Source organism: Nuphar pumila, chromosome 12, assembly GCF_984573655.1.
Source record: "Nuphar pumila chromosome 12, dmNupPumi1.hap1.1, whole genome shotgun sequence".
Lineage (NCBI taxonomy): Eukaryota > Viridiplantae > Streptophyta > Magnoliopsida > Nymphaeales > Nymphaeaceae > Nuphar > Nuphar pumila.
Genome location: NC_143260.1, coordinates 96,685,434 through 96,706,671, shown reverse-complemented (window position 1 = coordinate 96,706,671; position 21,238 = coordinate 96,685,434). Strand labels below are relative to the sequence as shown.

Genomic DNA, 21,238 nt, shown 5'->3' with positions numbered 1-21,238 from the left:
ATATATATATTATTTAATATTATTATATTTTCTTTTATTATTTTCTTTTTCTATTTTTCTTTATTTTCTTTTTTAGCATCTAGTTCAATAGAAACTAGATATTTGATCCAGTCAAGTTCCTGTTGGAACTTGACTGTGCAAATAGTTGTTGGACTGTAGTCCAACAGCTATAATAAATGTTGTTGGATTGTAGTCCAACAGCTATAATAAGAGACGTTGGACTACAGTACAACATCTCTTTTGGAGAGCTCAAAATGAGCTCTCCTCTCTCTTCCACTTTTTTGTATATATAGGGGTGAACCCCTTCAATGTAAATTACTATGCTTCTTAAGCATTTTGTTCATGAATAAAGTATTATTTATTTTTTAAGTGTTCTTCCTTTTATACCCTTTCAAGGGTCATGCTTGTAGTGTCTCCAATAAACACTTGTTTGTGAGTTATTCGTGCATTTGTTGAAGACCATCATTTCATTACAATCTGGTGCCTCCATTTTCTCTAAAATAGATTTAAAAAGCGGGTATCACCAGATTCGTATACGGAAGGGGGATGAGTGGAAAACGGCATTCAAGACACGTGATGGGTTGTATGAGTGGTTAGTCATGCCGTTTGGGTTATCTAATGCCCCAAGTACCTTCATGAACATGATGACCCAAGTCTTGCGTCCGTCTATTGGGAAGTTTGTTGTTGTCTACTTTGACGATATTTTGATTTATAGTTCGTTGTTGTCCGATCATTTGAGTCACTTGCGTCAAGTCTTAGAAATTTTGAGGAAGGAAAAATTGTATGCCAATGCGAAAAAGTGTGAGTTTATGACGTCCAGTGTCGTGTTCTTAGGTTTTATTGTGTCATCTGATGGAGTCAAGGCCGACCCCGCAAAAGTCCGCGTGATTGTCGATTAGCCTACCCCAAAGACTATAGGAGAGATCCGTAGTTTCCACGGGTTAGCCACTTTTTATCGACGTTTCGTGAGAAATTTTAGCACCCTCATGGCCCCATCACGGAGTGCCTAAAGGGTACTAGCTTTCATTAGACGCCCGCAGCTGGAAAAGCCTTTGAGGTTGAGTGTGATGCCTCCAAAGTGGGAATTGGCGCAGTCTTGAGTCAGAATCGTAGACCTGTTGCCTTCTTTAGTGAGAAACTGACTCAGGCCAGGTGCCAGTACTCCACTTACGATGTGGAGTTTTATGCCGTGGTACAAGCCCTTCGTTATTGGAGACATTATCTCATTTATAAGGAATTTGTCTTGTACACGGACCATGAGGCATTGAAGTATCTGAATAGTCAAAAGAAGTTGAGTGCTCGTCATGCCAAGTGGGTCAGTTTCTTGCAAGAGTACACCTTTTCGATTCGCCATCAATCTGGTACCCTGAACAAGGTGGCTGACGCTCTTAGTAGGAAGAACAGTCTTATGATGACTATGTCAGTGCAGGTCATTGGTTTCGAACAGTGCAAGGAATTATACCCCACGGACCCTGATTTTCACCAAGTCTGGGAGGGGTGCATCTCTTCAGATTGCACCATCGACCCCCGTTTTAGTATTCATAATGGTTACCTCTTCCGTGGGAACAAATTATGTGTGCCTGATTTCTCCCTTAGGCTTCAGTTGATTTCTGAATTACATGAAGGAGGGTTAGCAGGGCATTTCGGGCATGATAAGACGTTCGCTCTGTTAGATGAACGATATTTTTGGCCCAAAATGCGCAAAGATGTTGTCAAGTTCATTCAAGGGTGTCATGTGTGTCAAGTGTCCAAGGGTCATCGTCAGAATAGTGGTCTGTATACTCCGTTACCCATTCCTGAACGGTCGTGGGAGCACGTATCCATGGATTTTATCGTGGGCCTCCCCAGAACGCCACGTCGTTTTGATTCAATTTTAGTCGTTGTTGACCGGTTCTCCAAAATGGCTATTTTTGTCCCGTGTAAGCGAACCACTGATGCCTCTTTAGTAGCGTCCTATTATTTCAAGGACGTTGCCCGCTTCCATGGTCTACCCCACACAATCACTTCTGATCGTGACACGCGTTTTATGAGCCATTTTTGGAAATCGTTATGGGCCTTGTTGAAGACCAAGCTTCAGTTCAGTAGTGCATACCACCCCCAAACCGATGGCCAAACCGAAGTTGTGAACCGCACCTTAGGAAACTTGTTACGGAGCCTAGTAGGGGAAAATGTCAAAACTTGGGACCTCGTATTGCCTCATGCCGAGTTCGCATATAACAATTCCATTAACCGTTCTACTGGTAAATCTCTGTTCCAAGTGATGTATGGTCGGTCACCCACCCATGTCGTTGACCTAGCCCCTGTGTCAGATCTTCCAACTCCAGCTCCAGATGCTTTTGATGTCGTCGAATATATGCGTGACATTCACATACAGGTTCGTGCCAAACTTGTCGAAAGCTACGAGGCCTACAAAGCTTTCGTAGATCAGAGTCGTCGTGATGTCCAGTTTCATGTCGGTCAACTCGTCTGGGTTTACTTGCGTCCCGAGCGTTTTCCCGTAGGCACCTATAGCAAATTAAGTCCTAAGAAGTATGGCCCTTTTAGGATCCTTCGGCGATTGGGTTTGAATGCCTACCTCTTTGAGTTGCCCGATGATTGGCATATTTCCCTTATTTTCAACGTGGCTGATCTATATGCTTACTGTGGCAACAAGTCGCCAGAGCCGACTTCTTCCCAACCAGAGGAGAATGATGCAGGGCAGGACCCGATTGGACCCATCGTGCCACCTGATCTGCACAAAGGGCAGATGACCGACTTCACGTGTATGACCCCCTTGCAGGTACGGAGCCGCGACGCAGGGCGGTACCCCTGCGCACCTACTCCAGGCGTGGTGGAGTTCGCACGTCACAGAGCCAGCAGCAGATGGAAGTTGACCCGGATCGCGGTTCGGGTCCAAGCCTGGACCCGCGACCCCGGTCCAGTAATAGCCTTTAAAAGGCCCTCTCCTAGGGTTGCGTAGAGGGAGATTTTTTAAACGTTTCAGCCGACATTTTTGTTTGCCTTTTGCTTATTCTTTGTTACTTGCACTCTGTTTCCATTTCTTTCCTTTGCTATTGGTTGTTTTTCCCTTGATTATTGAGACTTGTTGAGAATAATAAAAAGTTTGAGCCACACCGATTCACGGTGGGCATCTGTCTTCACTCCTCCTCCGACGTGCACTGCATCATATATATATCAGGAGAGAGAGGTCTAATGTAAAAAATCAGAAAGTACCAGCCATAGTTATAAAAAATGCACCTCAAGGTCCAAATAGCACGCCTCGCCTCGAGGTGCAGGTAAATAGCGCAATAAAGAAAAAAAGAAAAAGAAAGAAAAGAAAAAAAGAAAGAAAGAAAGAAAGAAAAGAAAAGAAAGGAAAGGAAGGAAAGAAAGAAAAGGAAAGAAAGGAAGAATAGAAGAAAGAAAGAAAAAGAAAAAGAAAAAAAAAGAAAGAGAGATAGAGACATAAAGAAAGAAACTATTTATATTTGCAATTTTTTGTAGAAGAAGAAGAAAAAAAGTTAATTTCGCTATTTATTTGCAATTTTCTGTTTCTTATTGATTGTTATTTTATCAATAAAGCATTTCTATCATTTATTTGTATTTGTAGGTTTTTTTAAAGTTAAAGAAAAAATTTCTGAGGCTTACGCTTCGTTTCAGTTTTTGGTGGAGCGCTACGCCACAATGCTTTTCACAACATTGGTACCAGCCAAACTTGAATGGACCGATCTAAGACAAAACTAGTTAGAACTGACTTGAGAAAGCTTCAACTAGTTACGTCTATTCAAGAAATAGGGTCTTATGACCAGCCAAGTATAGCTTTTATTAAAGTCGGAACAACTCCCAGAAAAAGTATATGGTAAAGACTCTAAAATAGTGTAAATGCCATTTTCAGATAAATCATTCAGTCTCAATTGCTAACAATTATTTACAACTGAAACAAAATTAAGGACAAACGACAATAAATATGAGCAAATCCAATATAACTATCAGGAAATCTGATAATGACTAGCTTAAAATATCTCAAAGTATTTTTTGGCAAATTTATAGAATCTTTAGGTTTCACAACATTATATGAGATATTTTTTTTAAAGCAAGCCAAGCAGAAAATTGCAAGAAATGTGGACCATAACAGGCATCCCCTTCAAGAGTTTAATTTTCAAGATCACTTAACAATTAGAAAGCTACAAAGCAAGAATTTGCCATGAGAGGAAACAAAACTTTATAGCCCTTAGTCAAACTCAAGAAGAAGCGATACTGAGTAAGAAGAACTGAACAAATTGAAGCTAATGTTGTAGATATCACAAGTTCTTATAGAAATAGAAACTGAACAAATCAATTTATACACTTATCTTGATCTGGTGGCCCTCAATGTCAGAAACAGAACAAGAAAAAGAATATGCAAGCTCTTAGGCTTTGACCTTCTTAAATGACTGAAATGGCCTTGACCTTATTGGTTATGTACATTACCAAACATATGCAACCTTTAATTAAAAGAAAAGTGTTAGTAGGAACAAATTGAAACATCACGATTTTTTATTGTATGATTGGATTTTCATGGTTTTAAAAATCATTTCTTCAAAACATAAACTGATTCTAAACGATTCAATTTGTTTCGATTCAGGCTGGTTTTCTGAATATTTTTGAAAAATGATTCTGACAACATTGGATTGGAGAAGCTTCCCATAATGATGATATCAACACTACATAACGGTTCACTTTTTTCTGTTTTTTTATCTGAAACCGTGCAAATTTTAAAAGGTAATGTGAGAGAAGTGCCCTACAACTTGCCATCACATTTGTCATTAGAAATAATGGAGGTTAGGAAACCCCCATCAAAATACCCTCATTTCTACCCTTTTAAAAAATTCAACTAATGATATGAGAAACATAACATCATGGCAGATCTATAATCACTAGTTTTCATTAGGAAACATCCAGAAAAGCATGACAATAATCCATGGATCAACAATGCACAAAATATCCGCAGATGAAACATCACTAAAATACTTCAATAAGCACAACAGAAGCATTGATTCTTCGCAACCTCCAGGAAGGTGACTCGGAAAATCTACCTCAAAGATCTATGTAGACCAATTTTGCACCAGAAATAACTCCGAAAAATAAATGAGATAATCATCCACAACTAGAAAACAGTAATACAAGCCAGATCAAACAAATCACAGCCAAAAACATGCGGGAAATGGCCAGATCTTAAAGAAAAAGATCAAATTAATATAAAAACATGCGGGAAATGGCAAGCCCTTGCAACAACAAAAAAATGAAAATGAAATAGAAGGGAGGAGGGGATTTTACCTCGACGTTCAGAGAAGGAGACTCCTGCAGTTGACCTTGGAGCAAAAAAAAAGCGAAACACCAACCCAAAAATTAAAAAAGTGAGCCTAAAATTAAAATCGAGCCCAAAAATCAAACGAAACATCATGCATTAAAATCATCAAATATTTGAAAAAAAAAAAGATCAAAATCATAAAAAACAGATTTCACATAATGTAAAACCCTAACTATTGGCACAATGAAATCCATTGGAGCTAAAGCACAACGGCGTTAGCCCTAACCTGAGCGAGAGAGGAATGCACGAGTGAGCTGCTTCCTCAATGATCAGAGTGTTGCTTGCTTGCTTGAGGATGATCACAGGTAGTTGGATGATCAGACAGTTGCTTCTTTAACAATCAGAGTGCCTACTGAATGATTTTCAGGCATTTGGATGATCAGACAATGAGGGTGAAGACGGCCGATCTATAGAGATCACCAGATCGAACTATACGTGGGGTTCCTGCAGCTATCGACGATCTGCTTCACCCTGAATGTCTTCAGGGTGCTGTCCTTCATGGCCCTCGCCGGAGTGGCGGCAACGGAGCATCGGAATCCGGAGGGCTTGGTCCTGAGAGCGGGTAGGGAAGGGGTGGGGGAGGAGATCTCAAGCAACTTTGCTTAAAAAAAACCTAAAGCAACTTTATTTCAGGCTCATAATTAGAAATAGTAACCAAAGAATACCATTTAAGGCATCCTCAAATCCAAGACATCTCTATAAGAACCAAATTATCAAAATTCTCCAGGGTTGCGAATTTAGTGAGACCTCAACCACGTAATTCAGAACCATGGGTTACACAACCTATTCCATATTCAACAAAATGTGTCAAACATAATCAAAACACCACTTAATCAAACCAAATGCATATAGCATCCCATCATTATACGAATCATCATCGAATATGGTAATTCAAAAATATCAATAATTGCAACCATAGTGTTCTATCGATATTGCCGATGGGCACGTATCGATAAATTTTTCAATGGTAAATAACAAAGAACCAGCACACAAATCATAATATAATTGAAAAACAAAAAAGATCAACAAAGAAAGAATGGTTACCTTGCAAATGCTGCCGAATGAACACAACTAGCAGAAGGTCTCATGTCTCCTATAATAAACCTACAAATGCTTTGAAGCAAGGTCTCCTGTCTTAGTGTTGCAACACTAAAGGTAGTACCTTTCAAGTATATTGGTTGTTGAGTCTTCCTCGCACCAATAAAATCACAAGGAAACACATGCCCCTGTAAATTCAAATAAATTAAACCTTATTAAGGAAACAGATTAAAATAAAAAACCAGGCAATGGAAAGCCATCCAAAGCTCGTGGTGAGGGTAACACTGTTAAGAAATATCACATAATTGCTATTGTGAAATAAATGCCTTGGTCAACCATATCTCCAACTCTCTAAGGCATTGAGTGGAGTTCCAAAAGAGTAAAAAATGCACAACCATACATCTGCATGAATAAAGACACTCCAACATGAAGATTGGTCTAAACAAAATTTTGTAATAGGTTGAATTTGTTGAAGCCGGTTAGGGTTTCTAGCAAATCAGAGAAAAGAGAGAGAGAGAGAGAGAGAGGAAGAATTGTATATGCTCATTAGGTCTAATCTCGCTTAAATAGAGAGATTAGACTAAAACACCTTGTTTACAATAATGCCCCTGACCTCTTAAGTAGTTACCAAACTACCCATATGCATATGCATATGCATATGTACGGTGACTGCTTCTCAACACTCTCCCTCAAGCTGGAGCATATATATCAATAATGCTCAGCATGTCACAACATTTTGAAAATTTTGAACTCGCTATGGGTTTTGTGAAGACATCAGCAATTTGGTTCTCTGAAGATATATGCTTGGTGCAAATGTACTCAGTCACGTACATAGTGACAATCCACCTCAATATGCTTTGTTCGTTCATGAAACACAGGGTTATTTGCAATATAAGTAGCAGCTCTATTATCACCTATGTCACAGGGATTCGGCCAAACAGGTGCCGCACCCGCGTCGACGAGACGCGACGCGGGTGCTGGTGACGCGACGCGGGTGCTGGTGCCGCACCCGGTGCGGTCAACCCGACCCTGGGTGTGGTCAACGCGCCCAGGATCATTTTGGTCTATTTTTTGGATTTTTTTTTAAAAATTGCCCTATGAAATGGGCTGCAGAATTTTAAAATCCCCCTTTTGGATGCTTGCAAATCTCTACAATGAAAACCGATATAGAAATCCCACTCTATAGTGTTCGGTGTTTGTGAAAGTGATGTTTTACAACCCGTACATAATTCACTGTGTAATGCTTGTTTGGGATTTTAAAGCCCCCTTCATATATTTCTTCTTTTTACTCAAGAAATACCATGGGTGACACTAAACAAAGTACAACATTTTCATTGACAAGAGATCCTTTAAAAAAAAAAGAAACCCATGAAACGGACTAAAACCAAGGAGAAGCAAAAGAGAAAAAAATAATAGAGAAAACAAAGATGGAGAAGAAGAAAGAATGAACAAGTAGGAAATTAAAGAGTACCAGCAAGTTTAGGAAGGGAGTGCCAGCTGCCATGGCCATTCTTATTGATGTAATCGACCAAGATCTCGTCTTCTTCAGTCGTCCTTCAACCCTTGCTTTTCATAATATGGAGCTCTCTCTCTCTCTCTCTCTCTCTCTCTCTCTCTCTCTCTCTCTCTCTCTCTCGGACGAAGGAGAGCCAAAAGAGTGTTGTGTGATCGACTCCTTTAGCTATAAAATACTCAAAAGTATTCTGTAGGATTCGAAAACCCCAATTGCTGCTCTTTCTTCCTCAGGAGGCAAAAAGATCACAAGCAGCACGAAAACAAAGGCAACATAGAGAGAGCAATGAATGAAAGGTGACCCAAACTGGGGCATGAATTAAATGACTGGTTCAATGTTGTGCTCTGTTAGGCATGAATTAAATGAGTTGTACAGACTTCACATTCACCTCTCCACCTCGATCATCGCATCAGAGAGAGAGAGATTATTATCACTACTCTTATGAGTGCGAAGCGCTGGCCCCGCCACATTATCGCTCGTGGTTAGGCCCACTTTCAATTTCATGGTGTCAACGGGTTGGGTTGGGTTTGGTTCGGATTTAAGTGAAATCAAACTCAAACCCTATATGAGATAATGGTACCGGGTTATGGACTTGAGTCTAATGGAATCCATCATAAGAAACCATACCAGGATCCTGGACTAAAGTCTAATTGAACTCATCATAAGAGAAACCATACCCGAACCTTATAAGATTACATAAATGATAAATCAGATCCAAACCATACCTGCTAAAATAATATTTTTTATCATTTTTACATTGAAAAATACTAACTTAATTGGAACTCGGGCCAAACCATATGAAATTTCACAAACTTAACACTCTTAGGCATAAAAAAGAAATGGTCGATTAAGGAAAAACCATGAAAAGACCCATTTTTGCTTATCACAAAAATCATGTTTATTTTATCACAAGAATTTAATGAGAAGAACCCCCAGACCCCCTTTATATATATTCTTTTTTCTTTTTGCCGCACACCCGCACCCAAGGTTTTTTAAAGTGCCGCACCCGCACCCATGTGACATAGATTATCACATATCATCTCCATAGGTAACGAGACTTTCACTTGGAGATCAGTCAATACAGATTTAACCCACATCATCTCAATAGCAGTTTGAGTCATAGCCCGATACTCTGACTCAGCGCTTGACCTGGCAACGACAGTTTATTTCTTACTTCTCCAAGTAACCAGATTCCCTCCAACAATCACACAGAATCCAATTGTGGACTTTCTATCAACAATCGACCCTGCATAATCTGCATTTAAATAGGCAGTAACATCTAAAGAAGGGTTTTGTTTAAACCATAGTCCTTTACCAGAGGAGAACTTTAGATATTTGAGAATCAGCATTGCAGCCTCCCAGTGAGCCTTTGTAGGTTTGTCCATAAATTGACTTATCTTGCTCACAGCTAAAGATATGTCAAGTCTGGTCACAGTCACATATAATAGCTTGCCAACCAAGGAGCGATAACGGCTACAGTCCATGTACTCAGATTTTTCATCAAACAGTTGAGACTTGGGATCCATAGGAATCCTTGCAGGTTTGACACCTAACATCCCTGTCTCCTTCAGCAGGTCCAAGACATATTTACGCTATGACAGAACCAATCCTTCTTTACACTTTGCAACCTCTATGCCTAAAAAATATCAGATCCTTAGTCACAAAGTGTTTCTGAAGGTGAGACTTTGTCTCAGAAATGTCTTTTTCACTGCTTCCTGTGACTATAATGTCATCAACATATACTATCATGACCACAATCCCTGTGCAAGTCTTTTTAATAAAAAGAGAGTGGTCAGAAGCAGATCAGACAAACCCAAATGCTGGCATGACCTCAGCCAGCTTGGAGAACCATGCACAGGGACTCTGTTTGAGACCATAGATTGCCTTGTTCAACTTGCATACCTTCTGACACTCCCCCTGAACCTCAAACCCCAGAGGTTGTTGCATGTAAACTGTCTCCTCCAAGTCTCCATACAGAAAGGCATTTTTCTCATCAAGCTGACATAGAGACCAATCATGGTGCACTGCGACGGACAAAACAAGACGAATAGTCCCAAGACGAGCAATAGGAGAGAATGTTTCAAAGAAGTCCACCCCATAAGTTTGACTATAGCCTTTCGCAACCAGGCGAGCTTTAAACCTTTCAATCGATCCATCTGAGTTATACTTAATAGTATAGACCCATTTACAACCAACAATATCAGTCTCAGGTGGAGGATCAACTAAGTCTCATGTTCTCCGAGAAAGTAGTGCATCCATTTCATCTTGCATGACCTTCGCCCATTTGGGATCTAGAAGAGCGTGATGAAAATTTAGAGGAACTGATGCAACAGATAATGCTAATGCAAAATTCTTCATATTTTCACCAAGTCTTGCCTTGGAAACAAACTGAGAAATAGGATGAAGTGTACATTGCATTTTTCCCTTCCGAAGAGCAATAGGTAAATCACCATCAACAAGAGGATCGTCAGTAGGGTCAAGAACACTCACCTCTGGAGAAGCTGATGGCACAGGCATAGAGTTGGGTGGAGCTCGATGTGTATATACCAAAGGAGGATTTTTGTAACGAGACAGAGTCAGACTGGGAACAAGAGGCTCAAGACTGACAGACTCTAATGGAAAAGGAGGAACAGGAAGAGGGAATGAATCACCTTGACTAGCATGTATTCTTGGATAAGAAATAGAAAAATATGGGATAGACTCAAAAAAGGAAACATCTATGCCTGTGCCATCAGCTTCTTGAGGCCAATGACACCTGCCATCTCCTAGCGACAATAAGGTCAAAGCTGCTGGAATCAAGTCTTACACAGTATCTCCAATATATTTTGCATTTCAAGATGTTAGGGAGAGGTAAAACACCAATCTCTCAGAGATACTGAAATGATCAGGACGAAGGATTTAAATTATGAATATGCCCAGATCCAAGCACCTTCCATCTTGAAAATTGAAGGGTAGTTGGGGTGTGGGGTAGGAGAAACTCTGCAAGCTCTATAAAATGTGAAACATCATCAACAATACATAATTGAAAGCGATAAACAAAGAAACAAGTGGTGGTTGGCATCTTCAAATACAAAAAATCAAGAGAATCCTTTTTCACCCTACAAATTGTTTATTTGTGTGAATTGTTTGAAGAACTCAAGTGCTTTGGAAAAGTGCAAAAAGGAAAATAACCTATAACAACCACAATGAGTTCATACTACTTGTATTTCTTGGAGCACATTCAAGTTATCATTGGAAATTGCATCTTTTGCATTTCAAGTAGGATTTCGCTCATAAATAAATTCAAACACACACATCAATCTTTTTCTCTACCGTCCAAACATGTGCATCTGTCATCAATACTCATCAAAAAGTTGCATTCATTTGCTGTCATAATTGAAGGACACAAATTTTATCACGGGTTTCTACAAAATAAAGATCAAATACAGAAATCCCCTCACTTTCTACAATTTCCTACCAATTAAGCAGAAGAAAACAAAGAATCAAAGAAATAAAAAAGGAAGTTCCTCATGATTCCAATTACTCACCGAAAAGCATCATCCCCAATTCTCAGAAAGACACCCCAACACAAGAAACCAAAACTACACCGTTCTTTCCTCATTCTCATATGCAAATTCTGCAACCTCCATTCTGAAATCCAAACACTCATTTCATCAACTTCATCAACCAACCAAAAGTAGAAGCTAAAATGAAGGGAAATTCACAACGGGAAACAACACCCTTTCACATCAGAAAAAAAAAGGCAGAGTTGCAGATTGGGTTGTACCTATTGAGTTGAGGCTTCGGAGAAGCGAGCGTCAAAGGGAGCGGAGGAGTGGCGATGGCCAGCGGCGGCAGCGGCGTTGGGGTTGCCGGAGCTCGATGACCAGCCAGAGAACAGCCTTGCTCATCTGCTCGAGGCGGACGCCACTGATGAGGGCGAGGCTGGGGGCGGGGACGGTGCCGGTGGCCTCGTCCACCAAGCACTCTGACCCGATGCACTGCTTCTCCGACTCCACGAACTCCTCGGCGCGGTGGCACGCCACCCGGAAAAGCTCCCACCGCTGCGTGAAGAGGAGGCGTCTGTCGCCGACGACTTGTGGTCGCCGGAGAGCTCGTTGGACTCGAAGACGCCTTCCGCCGCCCCCATGAAGTCTTAGAACGCCTGGTTCAACGCCTCCACCACGCTTTTCACCCTCCTCCTCCTTCTACTGCTGCTTCACCACGAGGGCTTCAGATCCCCCTGCTTGCGAGAGAGAACGAGGGCTTTCTATTTCGCGAACGGGAGCTTCAGCTCGTCTCCCCTCTCAGATTCATTCTGTTTTTTCATTACGAGGCGAGAAGTGAGACAAAAGGAGTGCGAGATTCAGCTCGTCTCGCCTCTCTGTCCCTTTTTTCCTCTCGTCTCGTCTCCCCTCTCAGTCGCCATTCGATTTTTTTTATTTCATTGGTCGGGTTTCTAGTGACGGTCAAGACGGTCACTATAGTTACAAATCAATAGTGACTAACCGTTACTATTTTTCTGTTATATTTTAGTGTATCTTCAGAATGTGAAGGATATCTTTCCAAAATGATAGGAGTCCATCTCTTTGTAACCGTTCTGAAAAGTAATCAGTAGAAGGTATATCTCTTTGTTTGTAAGTGTTCTCCTTGATTCAAGGAAAAGTAATCAGCTATTTTACACATTTTTTTTCAGGGATATACAACACAACAATTTGTGTCATCATCTTCCTCTAATCACCTTCTAACATGGTATCATAGCAGGCTGTATCTCCTCGCTCGAGTTGATCTTCCAAGCACTTCGTTCGCTGAGCAATACCTCTGCCAACGTTTCCAGCCATTTCTGTTCACCCAAGCACCGCCCAGCCCTTCTCTTCTCTGCAGCTCAAACATCTGCCATGATCGGATAGAAGCAGAGCACATGCCATCTATTCGCTGGTTCGATTTGTTCATCACCATCGATCACTACAGTTCTCAAACTTGTTTACTGCACCACTACATGTCTCCACTCGTTGGGAATCATCACAGCCGATTAACAACGACATTGATTTCCTTGTGTGCGATCACCCACTTGCCAATCTCAGCCATCAATGTCTTGACATCACCATATTATGCAGTCATCACATGTCATCAATGACCTCAGTTGATGCAAACGTGTTCGGGGATGGTTGACATCCAATTTAGAATCGATGTCAAACCCCTTCTTCATCGTTCCGATAACCCCTTGTTGGTTTCTCAACAACTTTTCAAAAATAATTATCCCATGTGGAGCAAAGCCATGATCATGGCTTTAAGCGCCAAGAATAAGCTAAGATTCATTCATGGAATGATCTGCAAGCCCAATCCATTTTTGACCAATGTTGTTGCATGAGATCATTACAACATGGTACTATCATGGCTACTCAATTCGATGCACAAGGATCTCACATAAAGCATTATCTATATGTAGAGTCTGCCACTGAAGTATGGGTAGAACTCCAAGAATGCTTTTCTCAATCAAATGCTCTTAATATCTATCACACCCAACAAGAGATTATTAACTTGAGACAAACTCAATTTTTGATGACAACATATTTTACCAAGTTGAAGAGAACATGGGATGAGATGACCACATATGTCATCATTCCAACATGCACATATGGAATCATGAAGATCATCTAGGATCTTCAATAACGAGAGAGACTCATACAGTTCTTGATGGGGCTCAATGACAGTTATAACGCCATTCGAAGTCAGTTACTTTTCATGAGTTCATTGCCAAGCGTCTCTAAAGCATATGCCTTAATTGTACAAGAAGAAAGACAATGTGACCTTCAAGCCACGCCTACCCTCAAATATGTTGCTGCCAATATTAATAGGAATGAATATCTTGTAAAAGTCAATTCCTCAAAGATGCCCCAGGGTCGCACCCGACCCAAGTGTGAGCATTGTGGCAGATTAGGTCATATCATGGTGAAATGCTACCACTTGCATGATTTTCCTAATCGGCCAAGGAATACTCCCAATGCTTGTTTCAACGACCAAGTTAGCCAAAATGCAAGTGTTGTCATAACAGAACCTGAGAAATTGAACCCAAATTCCATTGTTCTTCAATTCACCCAAGAGCAATATGACAAAATCATGTCTTTTGTTAATCTAGGTAATCCAGCCTCATCACCTATGGTCAATCTCACAAGTAATATTCCTAAATTTTTAGTTTGCTTATCCATGTCTCAATATTGGATTCTTGATTCGGATGCCACTGACCATATTATCAATTCATTGTCTAATATTACATCTCCTGTTGTTGTTTTGTATCCTCCAATTGGCCTTCCAAATGATATTCACTCCAGTGACACATGTTGGCAACATCATATATCCCCACAAATTGCCTTGACTAATGTTTTATGTGTTCTTCAATTTTGATTTAACCTTCTTTCAGTTATTGCAAATTTATTCATGATTTAAAATGTGAGGTCATAATCAAGGATGGTTATTGTTTATTTCAGGACCCGCACTCGAAGAAGAAGATTGGGGTAGGTAGGTTGTAGGGCAACCTCTATATTCTTGAGATCGATGGTAATCGTGTTTTAAGTATTTCATCTTCATCTTTCCCTTTTCTTTGGCATTTTACACTTTGACATTTGTCAAATTCCATATTGCAAGTTCTTATTAATTCTAATATTGTGCATGAACGCATATCAAATGGCCATTGCGTTATTTGTCATAAAGCCAAACAAGCAAGATTATTGTTTCCCCATAGTTCAATATCATCATCCAAATTGTTTGAACTCATTCATTGCAATATATGGAGGGCATACCAAACTCTATCCATGACAGGAGCCCAATATTTTTTTACCATAGTGGATGTTTATAATTATTGCGTATGAGTTTACCTCATGAGACATAAGTCCAAAACTTTTGATGTTATTCAAAATTTTATTGTCATTATTGAAACCCAGTTCATTACCAATGTTCCAATGTTCTAAGTATTAGGTCTGACAATGGTACATTAGTTTTTCTCTAATGATATGACCACATATCTTAGAAGAAAGAAAATCAATCATTAACATAGTTGTGTGGCCACCCCACAACAACACGGAGTTGTTGAACAAAAGCATAGAGATTCATTAAACATGACTCGTGCTCTCCGTTTGCAGGCCAACTTTTCAATCAACTTTTGGGGGGAATGTGTTGTTACTGCTGGTTACATTATAAATCGCCTCCCCTCAAAACCATTGATGAGTAAAACACCATATGAGGTTTTGCACAACAAAACTCCTAAATATGATCATTTGAAGGTTTTCGGATGTCCGTGTTATGCCTATAACATTCATTATACCGATAAATTGGGCAATCGTGCTAGAGAATACATGTTGTGGGATATACGTATGGTCAAATTGGGTATAAAGTGTATGATCTTGAATCAAACAAAATTTTTGTTAGTAGAGATGTCAAATTTTATAAAAACATTTTTTCATTTCGAGATCATACACCTCCTAATCATGAGGATGTCAATGTATTGCCTATTCTCATATTTGAGCCACAAGAATTTCCAACCCAATACCAATGCTTTGAGTCCATTGTAGTTGTTCTCAATGTCACAAAATCTGAATCAATCCCAAGAAGATAGTGGTACCACACACACCACAATCTAAAGTGATGCCCATGAAACACCTCAAATCCATAAATCCACCAGAGACCGTCAACCACCATCTGTAACACCCCAATTTTTAGAACCCCAAAAATGGTGGATTTTTTTTTGAAATACTTTAATAAATACAACGAAAAAACTCAACATGTTTAAAATTTGGTGTGCTACTTTTCGTGACCATTCATAACCATACGATTGTGAAAATTTAAAAGAAATAAATTTTAACATACATAAAATAAATCAAAGTCCACAACCATTCATAATTAATTGCATTTGTCCCTTGAAATAAAAATTAAATAAACAATCAGAGTCCAAAATTTTCGAAGGTATAGGAAAGGTAAGCTCGGTCCCTATCGTAACTTCTCACCTTCGCATGCAAGCATCTACTCAATTTCTGAAAAATATTAAATCATATAGGTTAGACATAACATGTCTCAATAGGGTGAAATATACTAAACTTGTGAAACATAATACGAAACAAGAATTTAATCAAACTTTTCATAATTTAAATTTAAAGAATAACTCATACAATTACACAACTGACATGAGTGTACAACTCACTACATTAAACCGGTATGCATCAATTAACTCATCCAAAGCAAATAAAATGTGTAAACTTACCAAATGCAGAAGCCACTGAATGCATGTACAAATTTTTGTCTTTAATTACATGTTCTTTCTTAAATGATGCATGGAATGCCTAACTAATGCACATACATCTTAAGTTATCACTTCTTAACCTTGTGGGTACAACACAGACAGAAAATCTGGTTCAGGGTCGTGGCTCAAGCAGTGTTTTACATACAGGAGTGGCTTTGGCTTAGCCAGATACCTTTCACTAGGGACAGGGTGAGGGACAATAATTTGAGAGAGATTATCAACACCTTTAATCTCGATGCATCAGATTTTCACTCATAAGTTTCTTACTCTCTACATTGTAGTCTATTATAGAGGTTTTTCCTATCTTCGTGGATGAGGATGAGCAACTTTATGTGCTTAAATAGACTTTCATGAAGCTGGATGTATTATTTTTCCTCTCTTTATAAGCCCTTACTTTTACTTGTGATGTTACATTATTTTACTTCATTAACTTACTGTCTTACACAAAGTCATCAAAATCGAATCCATCAAAAGGATTCATTCCCTAATAAGGCAATGGATGCACGTATAAAGCATTGGCATTGAAACATTCTTTCATTCATGCATTTAAACAGAAACATGTGCATATGCATAAATGTGAATCTCATTCATTACTTGGCATTCATTCATGCATACATGTCAACATCATCATTATCATTATCATAATCATCATAATCATATGGACTTTCATACAATTTTAGTGAGGATTCTATTAACATTCATAAACATGTTACACAATTCGAACTCTTCGGTTCTTTGCTTGCGCATAGCCCCCTTTTGGGCAAACATATTTATCATTTAAACATACATGCATGCCTTATCATAAACACATTATACCTTGCATAAAATCAAACATTTTCATGCATTCACATTCTGTACATTGATTGAATTAAGTGAAATTATGTAAAGCTTAATGAACTACATAAGTATCGGGGTTCGGTCCTTAGACCGGTTTTGATTTGTGAAACTCTCAATTCTATCCGACTATAATAGAGTTAACAGAAAAAAATTTAGTCAGTGAATAGAGTTGAGATTTTTCTAAATTGTACAAAATGTTGTCAGCTTTCTATAGCCATAAACCGTTCATAAAAATTCATCTGTACGAGGAAGTTATGAACATTTTACTACAAACATGTACTTTTATATTCTAACTATCACAGAATCGTGCTCAGTCTATAAAAAAAGCTCACAATTTCATAGTAGATAGAAAATTTTGTTAGCTTTCTAACGCAATAAACTACTCACCAAAACTTTTCTGGACAAGGAAGTTATGAGCTTTTTACTGGTAGGATGTCTAGCCGAAAAGCTGTCATACTGGGTCTATGCATTCGGGTTGGGCCAAACCGAATCACCCAAATCCGTACACCCATATTTTTTTAACATAAATTATTTTAAAATTTTAAATAAAATTACACATCTAAGTGTAATATATTTCAAGTTGGACAAATCATATTTTTTCTTAGTCGTTTGGCCAAAAAAATAAACCCATCTTGATCATGGCTTAATTCCTCAGAATTAATTTTGATAAAATACCCAATTAAATGAATGAATCATGGAATTCATATACAATTAAAATTCAGAAAAATTTACAAAATATACACATGAACATAATCTACTAACTTCAATTAAATATTGCATGGATCTAATTACGAAATTCATGGGTTTTACTAAATTTACCAATTTTTCTTTGAAAAATCTGATAAAACTAATTTCACAAAAACTAAATATTCTGACCATGGAAATTCTTTAAATTTTTACAGAACATTTAGAATATCATATACCACTGACCCAAATCAAAATTTGCATAAATATATTAGCCTAATTTATGTATTTTAAAATTTTATGGTTTTATTTTCTGAGAAACTAAATGTATTTTCAAGTTGGTTTTCCTTCGAAAAAACAATTTTTTCCCATTTTTTGATAGCCCTAAGCCAAACCCACGTATGTGAGGGTTTGTTTAGGGTCTATGCTTATTAAAAACCCATAGAATTTGTGCTAAAAATTCTGGTTTGCAAGAAAAGTATAGATCCCCCTACCTCAAATCATCGAAAAATAATATTAAAGTCATACATGTATGTGATTCACAAAAGTCAGCCTGGTGCCTTAGTAGATTCCTCTTCCTATAGCCTTACTTTCACCATTAATAAAGGTTGATCCTCTCTTAAGAAGAAGAAAAAGAAGAAGGGAGAGAGAGCATTGAAGAAAGAGAGAGTTCAAAGCAAATAGAAAGGGGTCCCTTTTATAGGTTCTAGCTTTCCTTTTATTTTATTTTTTTTATGTTTGTTGTTTTTTTTAATCATGATGGCAATGTAGGGGACGTTCCACCTACATTGCCTATATAGGAGTCCATACTACATGGACTCCCTCTTAATCAAGAGGGCCCACTACCCTCTTGATTTTAACTTTGCATAAAGAGAATGCTATAACCCCTCTTTCTCTTTCTTTAAACTGTTCATATCACTATTATTCTGTCTTGTTTTGTTTTGTTTTGTTTTTACTTTAGCTTTTTAGCACATGCATTTCATGTATTTGTTTAGGATGAAAGATTCAAGTATTCTAGCAACAATAAGAGAGATTCAAAATGACCAATCATATGCTTCAAAGTTAAATTTGGTTCTTTCCTTACCTAGAAAAAAGATTAAACATAGATAAATGATATCTTTCAAGATATTGCTCAAGATATGACATATTGAAATTACTATTAAAGATTGAACATGAGGTATGTAACTTACAAATCTCATGACATTTTTTTTTTTAATAAGCAAAATTTTGTATGTACATATCTATGTATATTCTTATTTATGTGTTTTGGTGATTCATTTATAAAGTGAAATGCAAAAATTGAATTTATTGATTTTGACAATGTCTCATGGTATGATGCTTGTAACATATGTAACATGAATATCAATAATAGTGATGCTACGAGCATATGCATGAAGTGCAATGCAAAAAAATAAGTGATTAAACAGTAAATAAAATAAATTTTGTTTTTAATATATATATATATATATATATATCAACATATATTATTAATGTTCACACAAATGTTATCCAGGATGACGCTCACTCTTGGGATTACAGAGTCATCTAACAAATCTATGAAAGTTATTTTTAATGACCATGCTGAAGTAATTTTAAATGGTGATGCTAATTATCTTGTGAATTTGACAATTGTGGTAACTACAAATTATTAAATTTAACCTTTCTTTATTAATTTCATAGTTTATCTAATATTGTATAATAAAATTACAAGATGCCTCTTTGAGATCTTTGCAACAAGAACTATCAAATAGAACCAACATATCGCATGTCTTCTACTTACGACGTGAGAAAAAAATTAACTATATTCAACTCATAAGCTAAAGTACATTGTGATGAAGGTGGAGAAAGATGCAAGAACAAAATGAAACTAGCAATTCAAGAGACACTTCTGTTGATGAATGATACTAAATTCACAAGATCAACTTTATTATGGGAGATATCGAAATACTCTTTCAGTGTGGACATAAATATTATTTATATGAGACTTTTCTTTTCCTATTCGATATTTTTTTATAATAGTTAGCTTAAGCATATAATATATATTGTATATATATATATATATATATACCATAGTATATACTATATATATTACAATATATACAAAGTATAAGGGTTGGTCAACCCTCTTGGCCAAGCCCTTTAAAAAAAAAACAAAATGTCAAATTGCTCGCTTAGCAAGCAAGTTGACTAGTCTACATATATATATTTTTATAATTCTTTTTTTTTCTTTTCTTTCTTTCCTTTTTTCATTCTTTCTTTTTTCTTTACCTTGGTCCAACCATCCCCTTTTAAATTGAAATGGGCGTCCCCCTCCTTTGGGAGGCCTTTTTTTCTAATTTAGCAACTTTTGACTTTTAAGTCTCATGTTTGATTTTTGGTAAGTTTTGATTTAACTTGATTTTAAAGTTTTATTTTCTTATTATATTTTAATGTTTAAATTGGATGCCACATAGGATGGGATGGTCTACCTATGGATTCCTACCAAATTATATAATCTAATTAATTTTTGAATTTCATTCCACTAAATGAAATTCTTAATTAATTTTAATTAAATTCAAATTCAATTCTTTACGAATTCAAATGTGAATTAAATGAAATGACATTAAACAAATTTGAATTAAATTTCATCTATAATTTTTTAAACTTTCATTTATGTAAATTATTTATTTTTAATATTCTTTAAGGGTTAATTTGAATTCTTCAGAAATAATTTTTGAAAAATTCAAAACTCAATAGGGTTGACGAGACCCTTGGGTGTGTAGGGTATTTTTTTCATATTTAATGTTTTTTCTAAATCCTACAAAGCCTCTAATACAATGCTTAAGTCAAATTATCATTATTGCATTTCTCTTTTAAAAATATTGTTTTCTCAAAGATGCATTTCAAAAATGATTTCTACTAGGGTTAGCAGGACCTGTTGTTGTTTTGAGTGTTTTATTTTATTTTAGTTTCGTACATTAGATTTCAAGCTTAAATTAACATTCGATTAAGTCCTGGTCTAAATTTGAATCAAACTCATATATAATTATAATATTTGAGACATATTTATTAAATCTAAATTTACATTCAAATCTGATTCGAATTTGAATTTTTGAATCAGAATTCGCATTGATAAAACTTCAGAAATTGAAATCGAAATTCAATGAGACTTTAAATTAAAATATATATTTAGTTCAAATCTTGACTAATATTAAAACTCAAATTAAGTTTTTATTTAAGTTCAGCTTAAATCTAGATTTAATCTGATTAAAGATAAAAACCTTGATTTAGAATAAATTCTCAACTTAAAATTTATTTTGAATCTTAATAAATGTTTGAATTATAAATTAATCATTATCTTAATTTTAAATAATATTTTAGTCTTAATTCATGGTTATTTCTCATAAATTATCGAAAAAATTATGGGTTTTACACCATCGTATATCAAGGATTTTAGTTGCTACTCGACAGCTCTTATATTTCAATTTGACAATTCGGGTGATATGGTTTCAAGCACTAATTATCCTCTCAATTACTATTCCTACAACAAGTTCTTTCACTCTCACCAAGTGTTCTTAGCAGCCAT

The 21,238-nt window shown here is 37.0% G+C and overlaps 1 pseudogene; it reads right to left on the bottom strand.

Annotated features, from left to right (window-relative positions):
* Window positions 1-11,413: 11,413 nt before the first annotated feature.
* On the bottom strand, window positions 11,414-12,818 carry LOC149821246 (mediator of RNA polymerase II transcription subunit 32 pseudogene; annotated as a pseudogene).
* Window positions 12,819-21,238: the final 8,420 nt, after the last annotated feature.